This window comes from Neoarius graeffei, chromosome 14 (assembly GCF_027579695.1).
Source record: "Neoarius graeffei isolate fNeoGra1 chromosome 14, fNeoGra1.pri, whole genome shotgun sequence".
Classification (NCBI taxonomy): Eukaryota; Metazoa; Chordata; class Actinopteri; order Siluriformes; family Ariidae; genus Neoarius; species Neoarius graeffei.
Window position 1 is genome coordinate 68,278,023 of NC_083582.1, and position 16,558 is coordinate 68,294,580.

Sequence of the window (16,558 nt, forward strand, 5' to 3'; positions counted from 1 at the left end):
CTTTGAACTTTTGGTTTTTTTTCCTGGTTATCTTCTGAGCATTTGGATTATACTTTTGTTTTTGCCTTGGATTGTAAATAGTGTAAATATTGTAAATAAACCTTTTGATACTTTTTCTACTTCCGCCTCACACCTCTACATTTGAGTCATCCCCCTGGTGGCCTAGTCAGGGTTTGCTGGATTATCACACCAGTGACCCAGGTTCGAATCCCAGCAAAACCCTAACAACTATTGTCTGGTAAGGCATGCTACAATTCAGATGCGAGTAGGAAAGTCAAACTCTCATGGTTACCAGAGGCCCAGCCCCCCACTGTAACCCTAGCTATATAGATGAGAGGCCGAGGGCTATTGAAATAGAGATTGACGCCTCACCCATACTACTTAAAGAGTTGGTTAGTACTGGAACAGGAGACTGCCTGGGAAGACCAGATTCTGGCATCAGAGGGAGTTTGACTTTTTGACTCCGAAGGCAGATTACTCCAACCTGAATGGAGTGTCTGTTCAATAAACCCGAGCTTTACATGCTGCTGTGCTTTATTATGTTTGATTTGTATCCTTCTTTATTGCTGTCCAGCCTCAAGGTTTTATTCTCTGCGAGGATACAGCCACCGTCCTCCGGCCAATTATTATCTTTCACACTTGACTGAATTTACAAGAAATAAAGGGGTTAAGTTACCGGCTGCATTATGGCCTAATGCCATTTATCACCCCACAGGCCTGAGACAAGGTGGACGTGTTTACTGTAGCTCTGGCACAGCTCACTTTGGCCTTGCTAATAAATAACTGCATGTATTTCACAGCTTCATTCCATAAGCACAAAGCGTGACATGTTCCAGTGTAGAGAGAAGGACATCGCATCAGGATCTGCGGATCTTAACGATCTGAGGCCTGTTTAGTAAAATCTTGTGCCGCGTGCATAAGTTTCCTCTGTGACTAAGTTAATGGGAGCTCATGCTTTTGACATTTCATCTGGAAGACCTTGGGAAGTCTGTTTTAGATTCACATCCATACGCTGTACAATGTAAGGTCCTGCAGCCAATGAAAACATACACTTCACATTTCACTGATGTGGCTGCAATTCATCTATGTAATTCAAAAAAGTATTTTTCAAAAGTTTTGCTTCCTTTTTTTTCTCCAGTGCTCGAGCGAAGAGGCGGTTTCTCTGCTACAGTTGGTGGAAGTTATTCCGATAAAATATGGGCCCGCTGATGTTTTCCTTTGGAACCTGTTTTGGAAAAGATTGCACAACTCAGGGTGCTTCTCCTTAAAGAGAGCATTAAAATGTCACTTCATGAGAAATTTACGCTGCTGGAGTTAGCTATGGTCGATTAAAGAATATTTAAGGCTATTTGGAGCCGTGCTCTTACATCATTCCAGTAAAGGCACACTTCAGCGAGAAATGAATTAAAGAAGTGGAGGAGTGCATGCAGCCAAATTATAAGGAAGCCTGGCCATTAGACTGAAGAACTGGGTGAAAGATGACTATGTACAGTTTCTTTTGGTGAATTTGTTTTATTTTATCTTCTTTTTTTTCCCCCCTCTGGAAGACCATATGCAGTCTGTGTGTTGTAGATTTTAATGGGCGCTTGATGAAGTTCCCATGTTCATGTTTTAAGTCGAATACACAACATCTTGCATGCTGATTGTCATGCATGTAAAGTAAATGGGTTCAGTACAGGCCTATCTGACTCCTGATAGAGACCTGAAATCACTCACACACAAAGGCCAAGTTTACATTAGACCGTATCTGTCTCGTTTTCCTCGCGGATGCACTGTCCGTTTACATTAAAACGCCTGGAAAAGCCGGGAAACGGGAATCCGCCAGGGTCCACGTATTCAATCCAGATCGTGTCTGGTCCGGTGCTGTGTAAACATTGAGAATACGCGGATACGCTGTGCTGAGCTCTAGTTGGCGTCGTCATTGGACAACGTCACTGTAACATCCACCTTCCTGATTCGCTGGCGTTGGTCATGTGACGCGACTGCTGAAAAACGGCGCGGACTTCCGCCTTGTATCACCTTTCATTAAAGAGTATAAAAGTATGAAAATACTGCAAATACTGATGCAAATACTGCCCATTGTGTAGTTATGATTGTCTTTAGGCTTGCCATCCTTCCACTTGCAAGTGGTAAGTGACGCGCATGCCCGATATGCACTGAGATCACACACACAGCGGCTCAGTCCCGAATCACTGCTCGTGTGCTTCACTCGCGCGCTCTGTGAGCTGCGCAGGGCCGGAGTGCGCACCCTCCAGAGGGCACTCGCTGTTCAGGGCGGAGTGATTTGGAGCGCAGGATGCCTGCGGAGCCGAGCGTATCCGTGTATTGGCGTTGCTGTGTGCACGCGAATCGTGTATTGGCGTTGCTGTGTGCATGCTAATCGTTTTTAAAAACGTTAATCTGATGATCCGCTGATACGGTCTAATGTAAACCCCACCAAAGACTGTACATCTAGGTATCGGTTTTGAGCTACACAATGTTGATCAAACAATCACTCCATCAACAACTTTATTAAAGAGTCAAGCTTATAGCTGGCCACAAGTAGCCTACAAATTGGGGATACTAGCTATAAATAAATAAGAATAAAATCTGAAATATATACTTCTGTCTGTAATCTTCAATACAGGGTTAGTCAAAATTATGTTCACACGAATGGATTATTTTTCTTCTGAATGTGTGGTGCGCCGTGACCGTGAAATGTGTGTCTGGGCTTTAAATGGTACTTTTGCTCGCTGGTTTTTGTGTCTTGGCGAACACGATGGCGAACAGGTTGATGCCGTCTTGTCCATCTTGCACATATGATATATGTTTTGTGAATAAATGGTTTTAACCATTTAAGTGTTAACGTAATATTGACTAACCCTGTATAAATGATCAATCTTAAATCTTAAATGTGTACTATAAAACTTAGGAAAAAAAAGATCCTTGATTAGAATGAAATATAAATAAATAAATAAATAAATAAATAAATATGAAGGAAATCCACCCATCCTTCCATTATTCATAACCGCTTATCCTGTGCAAGGTCATGGGCAAGCTGGAGCCTATCCCAGCTGACTATGGGCGAGAGGCGGGGTACACCCTGGACAAGTCGTCAGATCATCGCAGGGCTGATACATAGAGACAAACAACCATTCACACTCACATTCACACCTACGGTCAATTTAGAGCCACCAATTAGCCTAACCTGTATGTCTTTGGAGGAAACCAGAGCACCCAGAGGAAACCCACACAGACACGGGGAGAACATGCAAAGGCCACCCCTGTCAGCCACTCGGCTCAAACCCAGAACCTTCTTGCTGTGAGAAGAAGAAACCTTTATTTGTCACATGCACACTTCCAGCACAGTGAAATTCATCCTCCGCATTTAACCCATCTGAAGCAGTGAACACACACACACACCCAGAGCAGTGGGCAGCCGCACCAGAGCGCCCGGAGAGCAGTCAGGGGTTAGGTACCTTGCTCAAGGGCACTTCAGCCCAAGGTTGCCCCACGTCAACCTAACTGCATGTCTTTGGACTGTGAGGGAAACCGGAGCACCCGGAGGAAACCCATGCGGACACGGGGAGAACATGCAAACTCCACACAGAAAGGCCCTCGCCGGCCACGGGGCTCAAACCCGGACCTTCTTGCTGTGAGGCGACCGTGCTAACCACTACACCACCCTATATGAAGGAAATATTAAATAAATATATACCCACATCTATAATCTGAAATACATACAATACAATCTTAACTCTATATTAAAATGTTTAATATATATTCTCGGTAAAGCTCATCAATTCTTCAAATCTAAATCTCAGAGTTAACAACAAACCCATAAAACTTGTCTCAATGTCAAAATCTCAAAGCTCTTTGTTTACACAGAGCTGGATAACAGTGCAACTATTTTATTCAAATCTGACAAAGTACAAGGTTGAGGAAATTTGCAGGAAATTGCCTCATTGCGATGTTTTCTCAATATTGAAGATCTGTATCAGTGTTCATTAAATAAAGTGCAAATGATCAACAATCCAGCGTCGGTTTCTCCTCAGGGCTCTGCCGGATCCTAATGATGTTGTTTTAATGGGTGTTCCTTTTCTCTCTCAATCCTCTTAGGAATTTGCCTAATTCGAGACCCTTCATTGGGGTTATTAATATTTCATGTTGCTCATGGATTCCAGGTAAATCATGTAATTTATTGTTCCTTTTTTTAAACTGTGTTCCTTATACACACTGTGCTGTGTTGCACAATCGATTTTAGATAACTTGTCATGGCTTGTATGGCTCTATCACACCAGCTCTATGGGGATTCGGTAATAAAGAGAGCAAAATTACTGTAAGCACTGCATGTATGTATTTATTTATTTAAAATATAATAAGTATATGTGGCTATTAACTCATAGTGAAGTAGTAGTAGCAGTAGCAGTATGTTTATTACCTCCAAAAGGAGAGAACATAAAATCAAATACATAAAAATCAGAACAATATACATACAGCAACAATTAAAATAATAAACACGTTAAAAAATGTAAAATGGCATGAGCATCATATAAAGAACCTTCCTGTCATATAGATCATGACTTTGCAATAACTGGCAAACAGAATCGACTAGGCCATCATTTCTGGTAAAACATTTCAGGGTGTGTTGGCAATATTGTCTATCATTATCATCAAAAAAATACTTAATTAAATAATATTGGCTGGCTTTGAGTGGTATATCAGATATATTCCATTCAGCTAGCATGATATTGAACAAGTTGAAGACAAGCAGCTGAATGGAATATATCTGATATACCATGAAAAAAAAAACAGCCAATATTATTATTATGATTATACATAGACATTTGATGGAACCGGTGGTGTAGTGGTTAGCACTGTCGCCTCACAGCAAGAAGGTCCGGGTTCGAGCCCCGTGGCCGGCAAGGGCCTTTCTGTGCAGAGTTTGCATGTTCTCGCAGTGTCCGCGTGGGTTTCCTCCGGGTGCTCCGGTTTCCCCCACAGTCCAAAGACATGCAGGTTAGGTTAACTGGTGACTCTAAATTGACCGTAGGTGTGAATGTGAGTGTGAATGGTTGTCTGTGTCTATGTGTCGGCCCTGTGACGACCTGGCGACTTGTCCAGGGTGTACCCCGCCTTTCGCCCGTAGTCAGCTGGGATAGGCTCCAGCTTGCCTGCGACCCTGTAGAACAGGATAAAGCGGCTAGAGATGATGAGATGAGATGAGATTTGATGGAACAATTAGAGATTTTACAAAAAAGTTAAGAACAGGGGAGTAACTTACCAATACTGAATGCTGATTCTGATCGAATGTAATTCAATGTTCTGTCAATCCAATGTACTGTATAAAGTTAAAGTTCTAACAATAAAAATGATACGAGTCCAAAAAGCCTGAACAACAACCCAACTTATATACAAGCTATATCCAGGTAGACAGTTGAAGTTCAAAGTTACTTTTGGTTGGAGTTAATTGTTACATTGCAGTTGTTCAAAACAAAAGGGCTTTGCTGAGTGAAGTCCATGAGTGAAGTCCTCTTCTAAAAGTCTCCGACATGTTTCCTGACCTCCAAGTAAAACTTTTATAATATTTCTGCTACTGCTCTCTTTTCCAGTTTTTTGATGTCCATTGATATGTTTTTCTCTTGGAAATATGTGAGAAGAATATCCAGTGAGGTGGCAATGTGGTGTAGTGGTTAGCACTGTCATCTCACAGCAAGAAGGTTCTGGGTTCGAGCCCAGTGCCCGATGAGGTCCTTTCGATGTGGAGTTTGCATGTTCTCCCCGTGTCTGCGTGGGTTTCCTCAAGGTGCTCCGGTTTCCCCCACAGTCCAAAGATTTGTAGGTTAGGCTAATTGGTGGCTCTAAATTGACTGTAGGTGTGTATGTGAGTGTGAATGGTTGTTTGTCTCTGTGTATCAGCCCTGCAATGACGTGGTGACTTGTTCAGGGTGTACCCCGCCTCTCACCCATAGTCAGCTGGGATAGGCTCCAACTTGCCTGCAACCCCACACAAGATATGTGGTTACAGATAATGGATGTATGGAATATACAGTGAAGTTTTGATAGCCTTTTGGTTGTTCAGCACGTCTGTTTCTTTAAACGTTCCACTTTTAATGAAGCAAAGCTCGCGGCCATGTTTGTGTACAAACTGTCACAGTCACTCACTAGCATGGAAGATTTACATCTCCGATGTATCTCTTTTTCAGTTTTTCGATGTCCGTTGGTATGTTTTTCTCTTGTAAATATGTGTGAAGAATATATAATGAAGTTATGGTAGCCTTTCAGGTGTCCACTGCATCTTTAGTTTCAGTTTTCAGTTTATTTATTTAGTGCTTAAACCGAGCACCTAATTAGCCTCGTCTCCTCTCTCTCCTGGCCAACAAAGAAATGATTGTGCGTATGCGCAACAGAAAAGTTTTGTCATTGGATCTTCGAGTGTGATGTCATGTTGTCTTGACAATGTCCAATATTATAACAATACTGCACACTCATTCTCCATTGGGGAGAGTGGAGTAATACATGGAGCATAAGCAATATGAAAACAATATTGCATGCCATCAATAAACCCGCTAGAAGGTTTTTTTTTCCCAAGTTGAAGCTAATTTTTCCTCATAGTAGGGTACAATTGCTGGGTTGCATCCAACATCACATCTGCCTCATTAAGCTATGGTCACACTACAGCTCACGATGTTTTGCAATGAGTTATCAATGAAAATGAGGCATGTTGGTGCCAATGCTTGGCGATATACATGTGAGCTAAAAGTTGTAGTCACACAGCAGGTGAACACTTGACTGTCACGCCTTCACAGACTTGAGTCTGGTGCAGCGCAAGTGGCCACACTCACTCACGGAGTGTGTTGTGCTCGTGCTTGGGACCCAGTCATTATGGGAAACACCTGATACTGATTTAAGCGCAATCAGCATGTGCAGATATGGACACTGTTTTCACAGAGGCTTTGCGAAGTATTATCATTATCACTGTCATGTTTGTTTCTAACCAAGTTTATAACACAGTTTAAATACTCTGCTTTATGATTCTGCTTTGTTTTGCTTTCATTTTTGTAAATATCACACCTGCTAATAAACACTCTTCCTGCACTTATCAGTCTACCGCCATCTATCTTGTAGTGTCCTGATCCCCAGATCTTTAACCCAGCCACATATAAAAAGTTGTTCGCCTCCATGCTCTTCCAGGTTTTCATCTGTGTACCCGTGTAGAACGATGTCTGCAGCACCAGGTAGTTTGAGATCTCTGGGAACTCAACAGATGGATAATTTTCCAACTCATAGGAAAAATCCTTCTTTGTTAGTGTGTAAGGATCTAATCCCATTGAGTGGTTTCTATATCCACTTCTTTTGAGTGGACTTCTTGGTTTTAATAACTTTCTTGTTTGCTGAACACAAACATGGCAATACGTTCTTGTGTTAATGGACCAGACTCCGCTTTTGGATCTTTAATCCCTTTTGACTGAGAATGCCCTGCATGCATGGTTTGGCTTCTGGCACAGCCATACACTTTTAAATCCAATACCTACAATTAAAAACAGTTTGTTTTATTGCATTTATTTAATTCCTGGGCTCCCATCTGTAACAAGGAGTGATGTTGGATTTCATTAATACACTTTACAATAGATTATTAGAGTCTAATAGAAAAGATGAGCCAAAATAATTAGGGATCTTTTTTAATGGGCCCCGACTCGTTACAAGTACACATAAGTGGGCCTTTTCCACCAAAGCAGTTCCAGGGCTGGTTCGGGGCCAGTGCTTAGTTTGGAACCAGGTTTTCTGTTTCTACTGACAAAGAACTGGCTCTGGGGCCAGAAAAACCGGTTCCAGGCTAGCACCAACTCTCTGCTGGGCCAGAGGAAAGAACTGCTTACGTCAGCGGGGGGGGGGGGGGGGGGTGTTGAGACCAACAACAATAACAAGACCACGGAAGATCGCCATTTTTAAGCGACGAGAAGCAGCAGCTGTACAAACGCGAAGTCATCCATTATTATTATTGTTGCTGCTGCTGCTTCCGTGTTGTTTTTGCTTCGATATTCGCGCCAAGGTTTATGCAAACGTAGCAACGTAACTGACGTATACAGCAATGTAACTGACGTATACAGCGATGTAATGATGTGGCTTCCCTTAGCACTGCGAGCTATGGAAAAGCAAACTGGTTCTCAGCTGGCTTGCGAGTTGAACGCGTTGTGAACCAGTACCAGCACTGGCCCCGAACCAGCCCTGAAACTGATTTGGTGGAAAAGGGGTAAAAGAAGAAAAGGTTGAGAACCACTGCTGTAGACTACTGTTTTCAGGAAGTTCATTGTATATTGGAAAGAAAAAAAAAAGGCACATTGACGTTCGAGTCAGGTTTCTTTCAGCATGTGAGAGAGACCATGAAGAATTAAAAAAAATAAAAATAAAAATCACATTTCCGCTCTATCTTTTAATAATTAACAAAATGTACATTTGGGAAATTGAATTCGCTTTAAAATTCACTTATATGTCTGGACTCAAGCCAATTCAGCCTCAAAATAGACTGCTAGTTGTAGTCTAAGTGCACAATGACTATAGTGCTGTTAAGTGTTGTTTTTTTATCTCGTTGTTTGGCATTCATCAGGTGTGGATGCCTTAGGCATCACTATCAGAGAAACGCCACTCTATTCCTCTCCTTCCCTCTGCTCTTCTGACAGACGCCACGCTGATCCCACTTCACAGCTTCTTTGAACCGACCTCTGATTTATTTGTTTATTTTATTTCTCTTTGACTCAAGCCTGGATGACCTGAAGCTCATTGTCACATTGTCAGTCATACACAACCTTATACCACATGATGATGCATTTTAAAGGGTCTACATATTTACTGGTGTGTTTGCATCAAATTTGCATCAATTTACTTTCCGAGCTGCAGCAGATATCGTGTGTGTGTGTGTGTGTGTGTGTGATTTAGACATGAATTATGTAGGACATCAAGTACGTATTTTACTTTGGTTTATTAATAACCCTCTGAACATCGCAGTAGCTCTGTAGAGTTGTTTCACTTTATAAAGTGTGGAACTGACTGGAGAACTTTCTGATGGGTAAAACAAATGTAGTAAAGCCCAAAAGCATCATTTCAGACCCACTTACTCTAAACATGGGTGTCCCAGAAGACTGCAATCTGAGCCTCTGTTTTTATACACAGCCACCACAGTGCTAAGTTAAACATACAAACGCATTACTGAGCCTCTGCTGTCTTGAAAACATTCGCTAATGGAAATTTAAAGGTGAACAATTACTGAAATTAAGCATACTTTCAAAATTTCAAGATTACCCTTGGTTCATTAAGTTTGCTAATATTTTTGCAATTTATTTTGTTGTGTTTTGTAATTAAAATACGCTGACAAATAATGAGGGTGGAAGCCATGTTGTTAAATTAAACCAAAATTGCAGTGATTATTGTGATAATTACAACTATGACTATTCATGCAAAACTATTTTTGGCAATGGAAACGACATTATATAACCAAGAGTTTGTGGAACCCAACTCCACTCTTCTGAGAAGGCTTTCCACTAGATTTTGGAATCTGGCTGTAGGGATTTATGTTCATTCACCCACAAGTAAGATCAGACACTGATCTAGGGTGAGGAGGTCTGGGGTGCAGTTGGTGTTCCGATTCATTACCTCACCCGGGACGGAGTCCACCAGGGGCGAGGTATTGGTTTCAGTTGGGTTTCTTTGTTTTTTTGTTAACGATATTACTGGAAAACAGCTGGATCAATCTTCATGAAACTTTCAGGATAGATGGGCATTGGTCTCAAATAGAGCCTCCAACATTTTAAAGGTCATCCGGTCAAGGTTACCAAAAAGGTCAAAATCATTTGTATTGTGGCTACTGCCTCATATAGAGGTGCTAGCCACTACATCTTCATGCTGTAAGAATGTAAGAGTGTAACGGTCGCACACTGTGCATGCGCATACACGTGTTCCAATAAAAATGGCCAGTGAGTGTATACAATTCGGTTCACCATTCGAAATAAATGGACTAGAAGAAAGAAATCGCTTTCAAACATGTTTATGCTGATTAGAGAGGGAAAGTGCGTTCCACTGAGCTCTAGCGCCGAGCCATTTCCGGGAAATAAGAGTTTGGGTCATGGTGACAGCGTGTGTATGTCAGCCTTGGTTTGGAGGTTTCAGTCTTGAAAACTGTAAGAGGTAAGAGTAGAATAATATAAAGTACAGACACTTGGTATATTTTACTTCTGTGATTTTTTAAAAATTGTTCATTTTTGGATTCCGCTTCATTTTTGTGGCTACTGCCTCATAGAGTATATACTGTATGGACATGGGATCAGAAAACTACAACCCCGATTCCAAAAAAGGTGGGACAAAGTACAAATTGTAAATAAAACCGGAATGCAATGATGTGGAAGTTTCAAAATTCCATATTTTATTCAGAATAGAACATAGATGACATATCAAATGTTTAAACTGAGAAAATTTATCATTTAAAGAGAAAAATTAGGTGATTTTAAATTTCATGACAACAACACATCTCAAAAAAGTTGGGACAAGGCCATGTTTACCACTGTGAGACATCCCCTTTTCTCTTTACAACAGTCTGTAAACGTCTGGGGACTGAGGAGACAAGTTGCTCAAGTTTAGGGATAGGAACGTTAACCCATTCTTGTCTAATGTAGGATTCTAGTTGCTCAACTGTCTTAGGTCTTTTTTGTCGTATCTTCTGTTTTGTGATGCGCCAAATGTTTTCTATGGGTGAAAGATCTGGACTGCAGGCTGGCCAGTTCAGTACCCGGACCCTTCTTCTACGCAGCCATGATGCTGTAATTGATGCAGTATGTGGTTTGGCATTGTCATGTTGGAAAATGCAAGGTCTTCCCTGAAAGAGACGTCGTCTGGATGGGAGCATATGCTGCTCTAGAACCTGGATATACCTTTCAGCATTGATGGTGTCTTTCCAGATGTGTAAGCTGTCCATGCCACACGCACTAATGCAACCCCATACCATCAGAGATGCAGGCTTCTGAACTGAGCGCTGATAACAACTTGGGTCGTCCTTCTCCTCTTTAGTCCGAATGACACGGCGTCCCTGATTTCCATAAAGAACTTCAAATTTTGATTCGTCTGACCACAGAACAGTTTTCCACTTTGCCACAGTCCATTTTAAATGAGCCTTGGCCCAGAGAAGATGTCTGCACTTCTGGGTCATGTTTAGATACGGCTTCTTCTTTGAACTATAGAGTTTTAGCTGGCAATGGCGGATGGCACGGTGAATTGTGTTCACAGATAATGTTCTCTGGAAATATTCCTGAGCCCATTTTGTGATTTCCAATACAGAAGCATGCCTGTATGTGATGCAGTGCCGTCTAAGGGCCCGAAGATCACGGGCACCCAGTATGGTTTTCCAGCCTTGACCCTTATGCACAGAGATTCTTCCAGATTCTCTGAATCTTTTGATGATATTATGCACTGTAGATGATGATATGTTCAAACTCTTTGCAATTTTACACTGTCGAACTCCTTTCTGATATTGCTCCACTATTTGTCGGCGCAGAATTAGGGGGATTGGTGATCCTCTTCCCATCTTTACTTCTGAGAGCCGCTGCCACTCCAAGATGCTCTTTTTATACCCAGTCATGTTAATGACCTATTGCCAATTGACCTAATGAGTTGCAGTTTGGTCCTCCAGCTGTTCCTTTTTTGTACATTTAACTTTTCCAGCCTCTTATTGCCCCTGTCCCAACTTTTTTGAGATGTGTTGCTGTCATGAAATTTCAAATGAGCCAATATTTGGCATGAAATTTCAAAATGTCACACTTCCGACATTTGATATGTTGTCTATGTTCTATTGTGAATACAATATTAGTTTTTGAGATTTGTAAATTATTGCATTCCATTTTTATTTACAATTTGTACTTTGTCCCAACTTTTTTGGAATCAGGGTTGTATTTTATTTATAAGCAGTACCCATACATGTACTACATGTACCCATAGGGTACCATTTTTTTTTTTTGTGATATCTTCCTTCATGACTCTAAAATGACCGTATATGTGAATGTGAGTGTGAATGGTTGTCTGTGTCTATGTGTCAGCCCTGTGATGACCTGGCGACTTGTCCAGGGTGTACCCCGCCTTTCGCCCGTAGTCAGCTGGGATAGGCTCCAGCTTGCCTGCGACCCTGTAGAACAAATAAAGCAGCTAGAGATAATGAGATGAGATGAGATGAGATGAGATGAGATGAGATGAGATGAGATGAGATGAGATCTTCCTTCATATTCATCATAAGTGCTACCAGGCAAGGTTTGTTTTGCCTGGCAACACTTGTTACAAATGTGTTCAGTGGGGTTGAGGTCAGGGCTCTGTGCAGGACACTCGAGTTCGTCCACTCCAACTTTGGCAAACCATGTCTTCATGGAGCTCGTTTTATGCATAGAGACATTGCCATGCTGGAAAAGGTTTGGACATCTTAGTTCCAGTGAAGGGAAATTGTAATGCCACAGTATACAAAGACAGTCGTGTGCTTCTACTTTAGTAGCAATAGTTTAGGAAAGAACTACATATTGACATGACGGTCAGGTGTCCACAAACTTTTGGCCACATAGCTTAATAGACTTCTATCATATTTCATTAAATGGTTATCATATTCTCATTGATATATCTCTGTATTAGTATTTTGTTGGTGTTGTTTTTGTGTTTGTTACACCATATTGCATTTGACAATGAAGAAAAACCTGGCAGAAGTTGTGGAATCCGAATGGTGAATCAAGAAAGTCAAATTAACTGTGTGCATGATGGCATTTGATGTGGTTGAGTTAACATGGTCCAACACTTACCAAGTGTAACATTGGAAGAACATCTTTATTTAGCACACAGTGAAATTCATCTCTACATTTAACCCATCTGAAGCAGTGAATACACACACACATAGAGCAGTAGGCAGCTATGCTACAGTGCCTAGGGAGCAGTTAAGGGTTCAGTGCCTTGCTCAAGGGCACTTCAGCCCAAGGCCACCCCATGTTAATCTAACCTGCATGTCATTGGACTGTGGGGGAAACTGGAACACCTGGAGGAAACCCACACAGATACGGGGGGAACATGCAAACTCCACACAGAAAGGCCCTCATCAGGCACCGGGCTCGAACCCAGAACCTTCTTTCTGTAAAGCGACAGTACTAACAACTACACCACCGTGCCACCCAACACACAAATCAAAATGTATAAAAAGTTATAAACATCAAGGTTGGGATTAAGTGCGTGTTGGATAGAATCTCATCTCATCTCATTATCTCTAGCCGCTTTATCCTTCTACAGGGTCGCAGGCAAGCTGGAGCCTATCCCAGCTGACTACGGGCGAAAGGCGGGGTACACCCTGGACAAGTCGCCAGGTCATCACAGGGCTGACACATAGACACAGACAACCATTCACACTCACATTCACACCTACGCTCAATTTAGAGTCACCAGTTAACCTAACCTGCATGTCTTTGGACTGTGGGGGAAACCGGAGCACCCGGAGGAAACCCACGCGGACACGGGGAGAACATGCAAACTCCACACAGAAAGGCCCTCGCCGGCCCCGGGGCTCGAACCCAGGACCTTCTTGCTGTGAGGCGACAGCGCTAACCACTACACCACCGTGCCGCCCGTTGGATAGAATATGTTTTATTTTATAATAAATATTGCCAGTGCATTATCATACATGCAACTCAATGCGATTTGAGTTATCTGACAGAGATATTGATAGATCGAGTTGAGGATATATATAGCGCCAAATCGCGTAGTGCCAAGTTGGTGATAAGCCATGTACGATGAGATTGAGTGGAATAAAATAAACACTTTATACAAAACATCTGACAAAATCATTTTCAGTTAACAAGTAAACAAGCCGGTGAAATGATAGGAGCAATTTGTGAAAAAATGCTATAATAATAATAATTCTTGAAAAATAAAAAACAATATGTTCTTACCATCAAATACTTTTATTCCATATTTTGTTGCTTTTTTTATTTTGGGAGGTTTTGTTTTCGAGTCGAGTTTTTATTTCATCCTCGGTTGTTCAGCAACACGCGCCTCCATTTTGTTTTTCGCTACTCATGGTATATGAGCTGCAGGGGCGATTTCTCAGAGACAACAAGGGAAGCCGAGCTTCCCCTAAAATTCTCTCCCCAAACTGCGGCATCTACGATGTTGAATTCTCATTAAAACAATAACTTGCATAACATAATATATGCCCAAGATTGTATTTATGTCCATAACTATCCTGTAACTTATTTGAGTGATGTCTGACGAACTTGCAGTTCGCTATGAGAATCACCTTTGCTGCCAGGCTGTAACCTTTCTTATTTCAATGGGCTCTATGGACTGGCAGCAGTGTTGCCAGATTGGGCGGTTTTAAGTGCATTTTGGCAGGTTTTGAATATATTTTGGGATGGAAAACGTCAGCAGTATCTGGCAACACTGACTGGCAGCCAGGTATCCGTTGCAGTCTACGAGACGGCTCTGAACAGCCAATTTCGGCTAGTTGTTATTGGTTAAAATCAACAAAATCGTCACTTCCAGGGAAGCCGGGCTTCTCTGGGACTAAACGAGACAGTGGGAGGGACAAGAAGCCGGGCTGATAAAGGATTATTGGAGGTAGTGTTTGAAAGACACGAGGAGGGCGGTACTTCGGTGAGGAACACGGAAGTATGATCAGTCCCTAGCGGATGTCGAGAAAGTGTAGTCGTGTGCCAAAGTGCTGTCCGAATTTCTTTTCATATAAACGGTTCTTCTCATTGATGTCTCTGTACATTACTCTGTAAATAAATGTAAATATTACTCGTTGTGCTCCGTTAACTTTCATCCATTCTATCAGTTTGATCATTCGTGAATTCACTCGTTTATTTCATTTGTAGTTCAATCTGGTTGTAGGCTAGCTTGAGCCTTATTGGGATCTGCAGTGCTAGCTGCTAACAGAAATTGGTAAAGTCTTTGGAAAGCACAACCAGCTGGTATGACAGGGTCACAGACCATTTTCTGGAAAAGGAGCGGAGGGCAGAATTTGTGTATAAATAGTGTTCATGTATCTGAAGTGTGTATATTGTTCAGTAATGTTAAGAGAATGGTGGGCTCTGTGTTATAGGTTATACCTGGGTATAATATTCAAGGTTCTGTGTGTTGCATAGCCTACCTGGTTATGAATTTCCAGACTGTGTTGCAGAAGATGTTCAAGGATGTGTTGCACAGCTGGGTGTTGTGTTAAAGACTCTGTGTTGCATATCAGGGTATGATGTGCAAGGCTCTTCGTTGAATAGCCAGTGATTTTTGGATGTTTGATATTTTTGATTAAGGATATGAGGCACTAGCCTGGCAAGCCAGACTATAACATGAAATGTACAAGCAAAAATACTTTCTGCCACTAGGTAGGGTTGTCTAGTTCACTGTGCTAATGGGGCACACCTTTCTATGCTTTGATATCCGGCCTACAGGTTTTACGATGAATGCGTAAAATGGGCTTCCCTTGTTTTAAAAACCAGCAGCCGCCACTGATGAGCTGACAGCCTAGTAGTAGAGTAGCCAATCAGAGCGCACAATTGCTCATATAATCAAAGTGCACAGTAATTCTTGTTTATTATATTATATTATATTATATGTAAGTAGGGGCAGCACGGTGGTGTAGTGGTTAGCGCTGTCACCTCACAATAAGAAGGTTCTGGGTTCAAGCCCCAGGGCCAGTGAGGGCCTTTCTGTGTGGAGTTTGCATGTTCTCTCCGTGTCCACGTGGGTTTCCTCCGGGTGCTCCGGTTTCCCCCACAGTCCAAAGACATGCAGGTTAGGTTAACTGGTGACTCTAAATTGACCGTAGGTGTGAATGGTTGTCTGTGTCTATGTGTCAGCCCTGTGATGACCTGGCAACTTGTCCAGGGTGTACCCCGCCTTTCGCCCATAGTCAGCTGGGATAGGCTCCAGCTTGCCTGCGACCCTGTAGAAGGATAAAGCGGCTAGAGATAATGAGATGAGATATGTAAGTAGAGCAGATCTACAGACATTATGTGTTGGGTGGTGCAATCCTTTTTACATTCTCCAGTATATACATATGACTGAATAATGTATGTGCAATGAATTGTGTCCTGTATACCCACTATATGTATGTGTAGTGTATAACTGCACAAAATCATAATCATAGCATGCATAAAGTGCGAGTGACTCTGTCAAATTTTCTTGCGTCTATACATTAATTGAAAACAAACAGTTATAAAACTCTCCTCCCAACCTCAAAGCCCAGACAAAGTCAGACAAAGAGCAGCCGTGGTGAGTTTAAGAGCCCCAACCTTCTGTGCATAAGCATTCCAGTGAGCACACTGATGAACCAGTCTAATTAGAAATAAAAGACAATGCTCATGTCTGAGATAAAGCCAGCAATGTATGCCAGCGGCCGTTCAGAGGCACCAGGGCTAATGAGCTCTGAGTTGGGGTGGGGAGGCTAGACAAGCTCTTCAGAGCCAGGAGGGTGAAAGAGAGGGGCAGTTTGGAGAGGTGGGGGGTCAGGGGTGGGAATAGAAATCTCGCCCCTTGAGCCACACGAACGGTGGGGAGGCGCTTTCCCTCATGG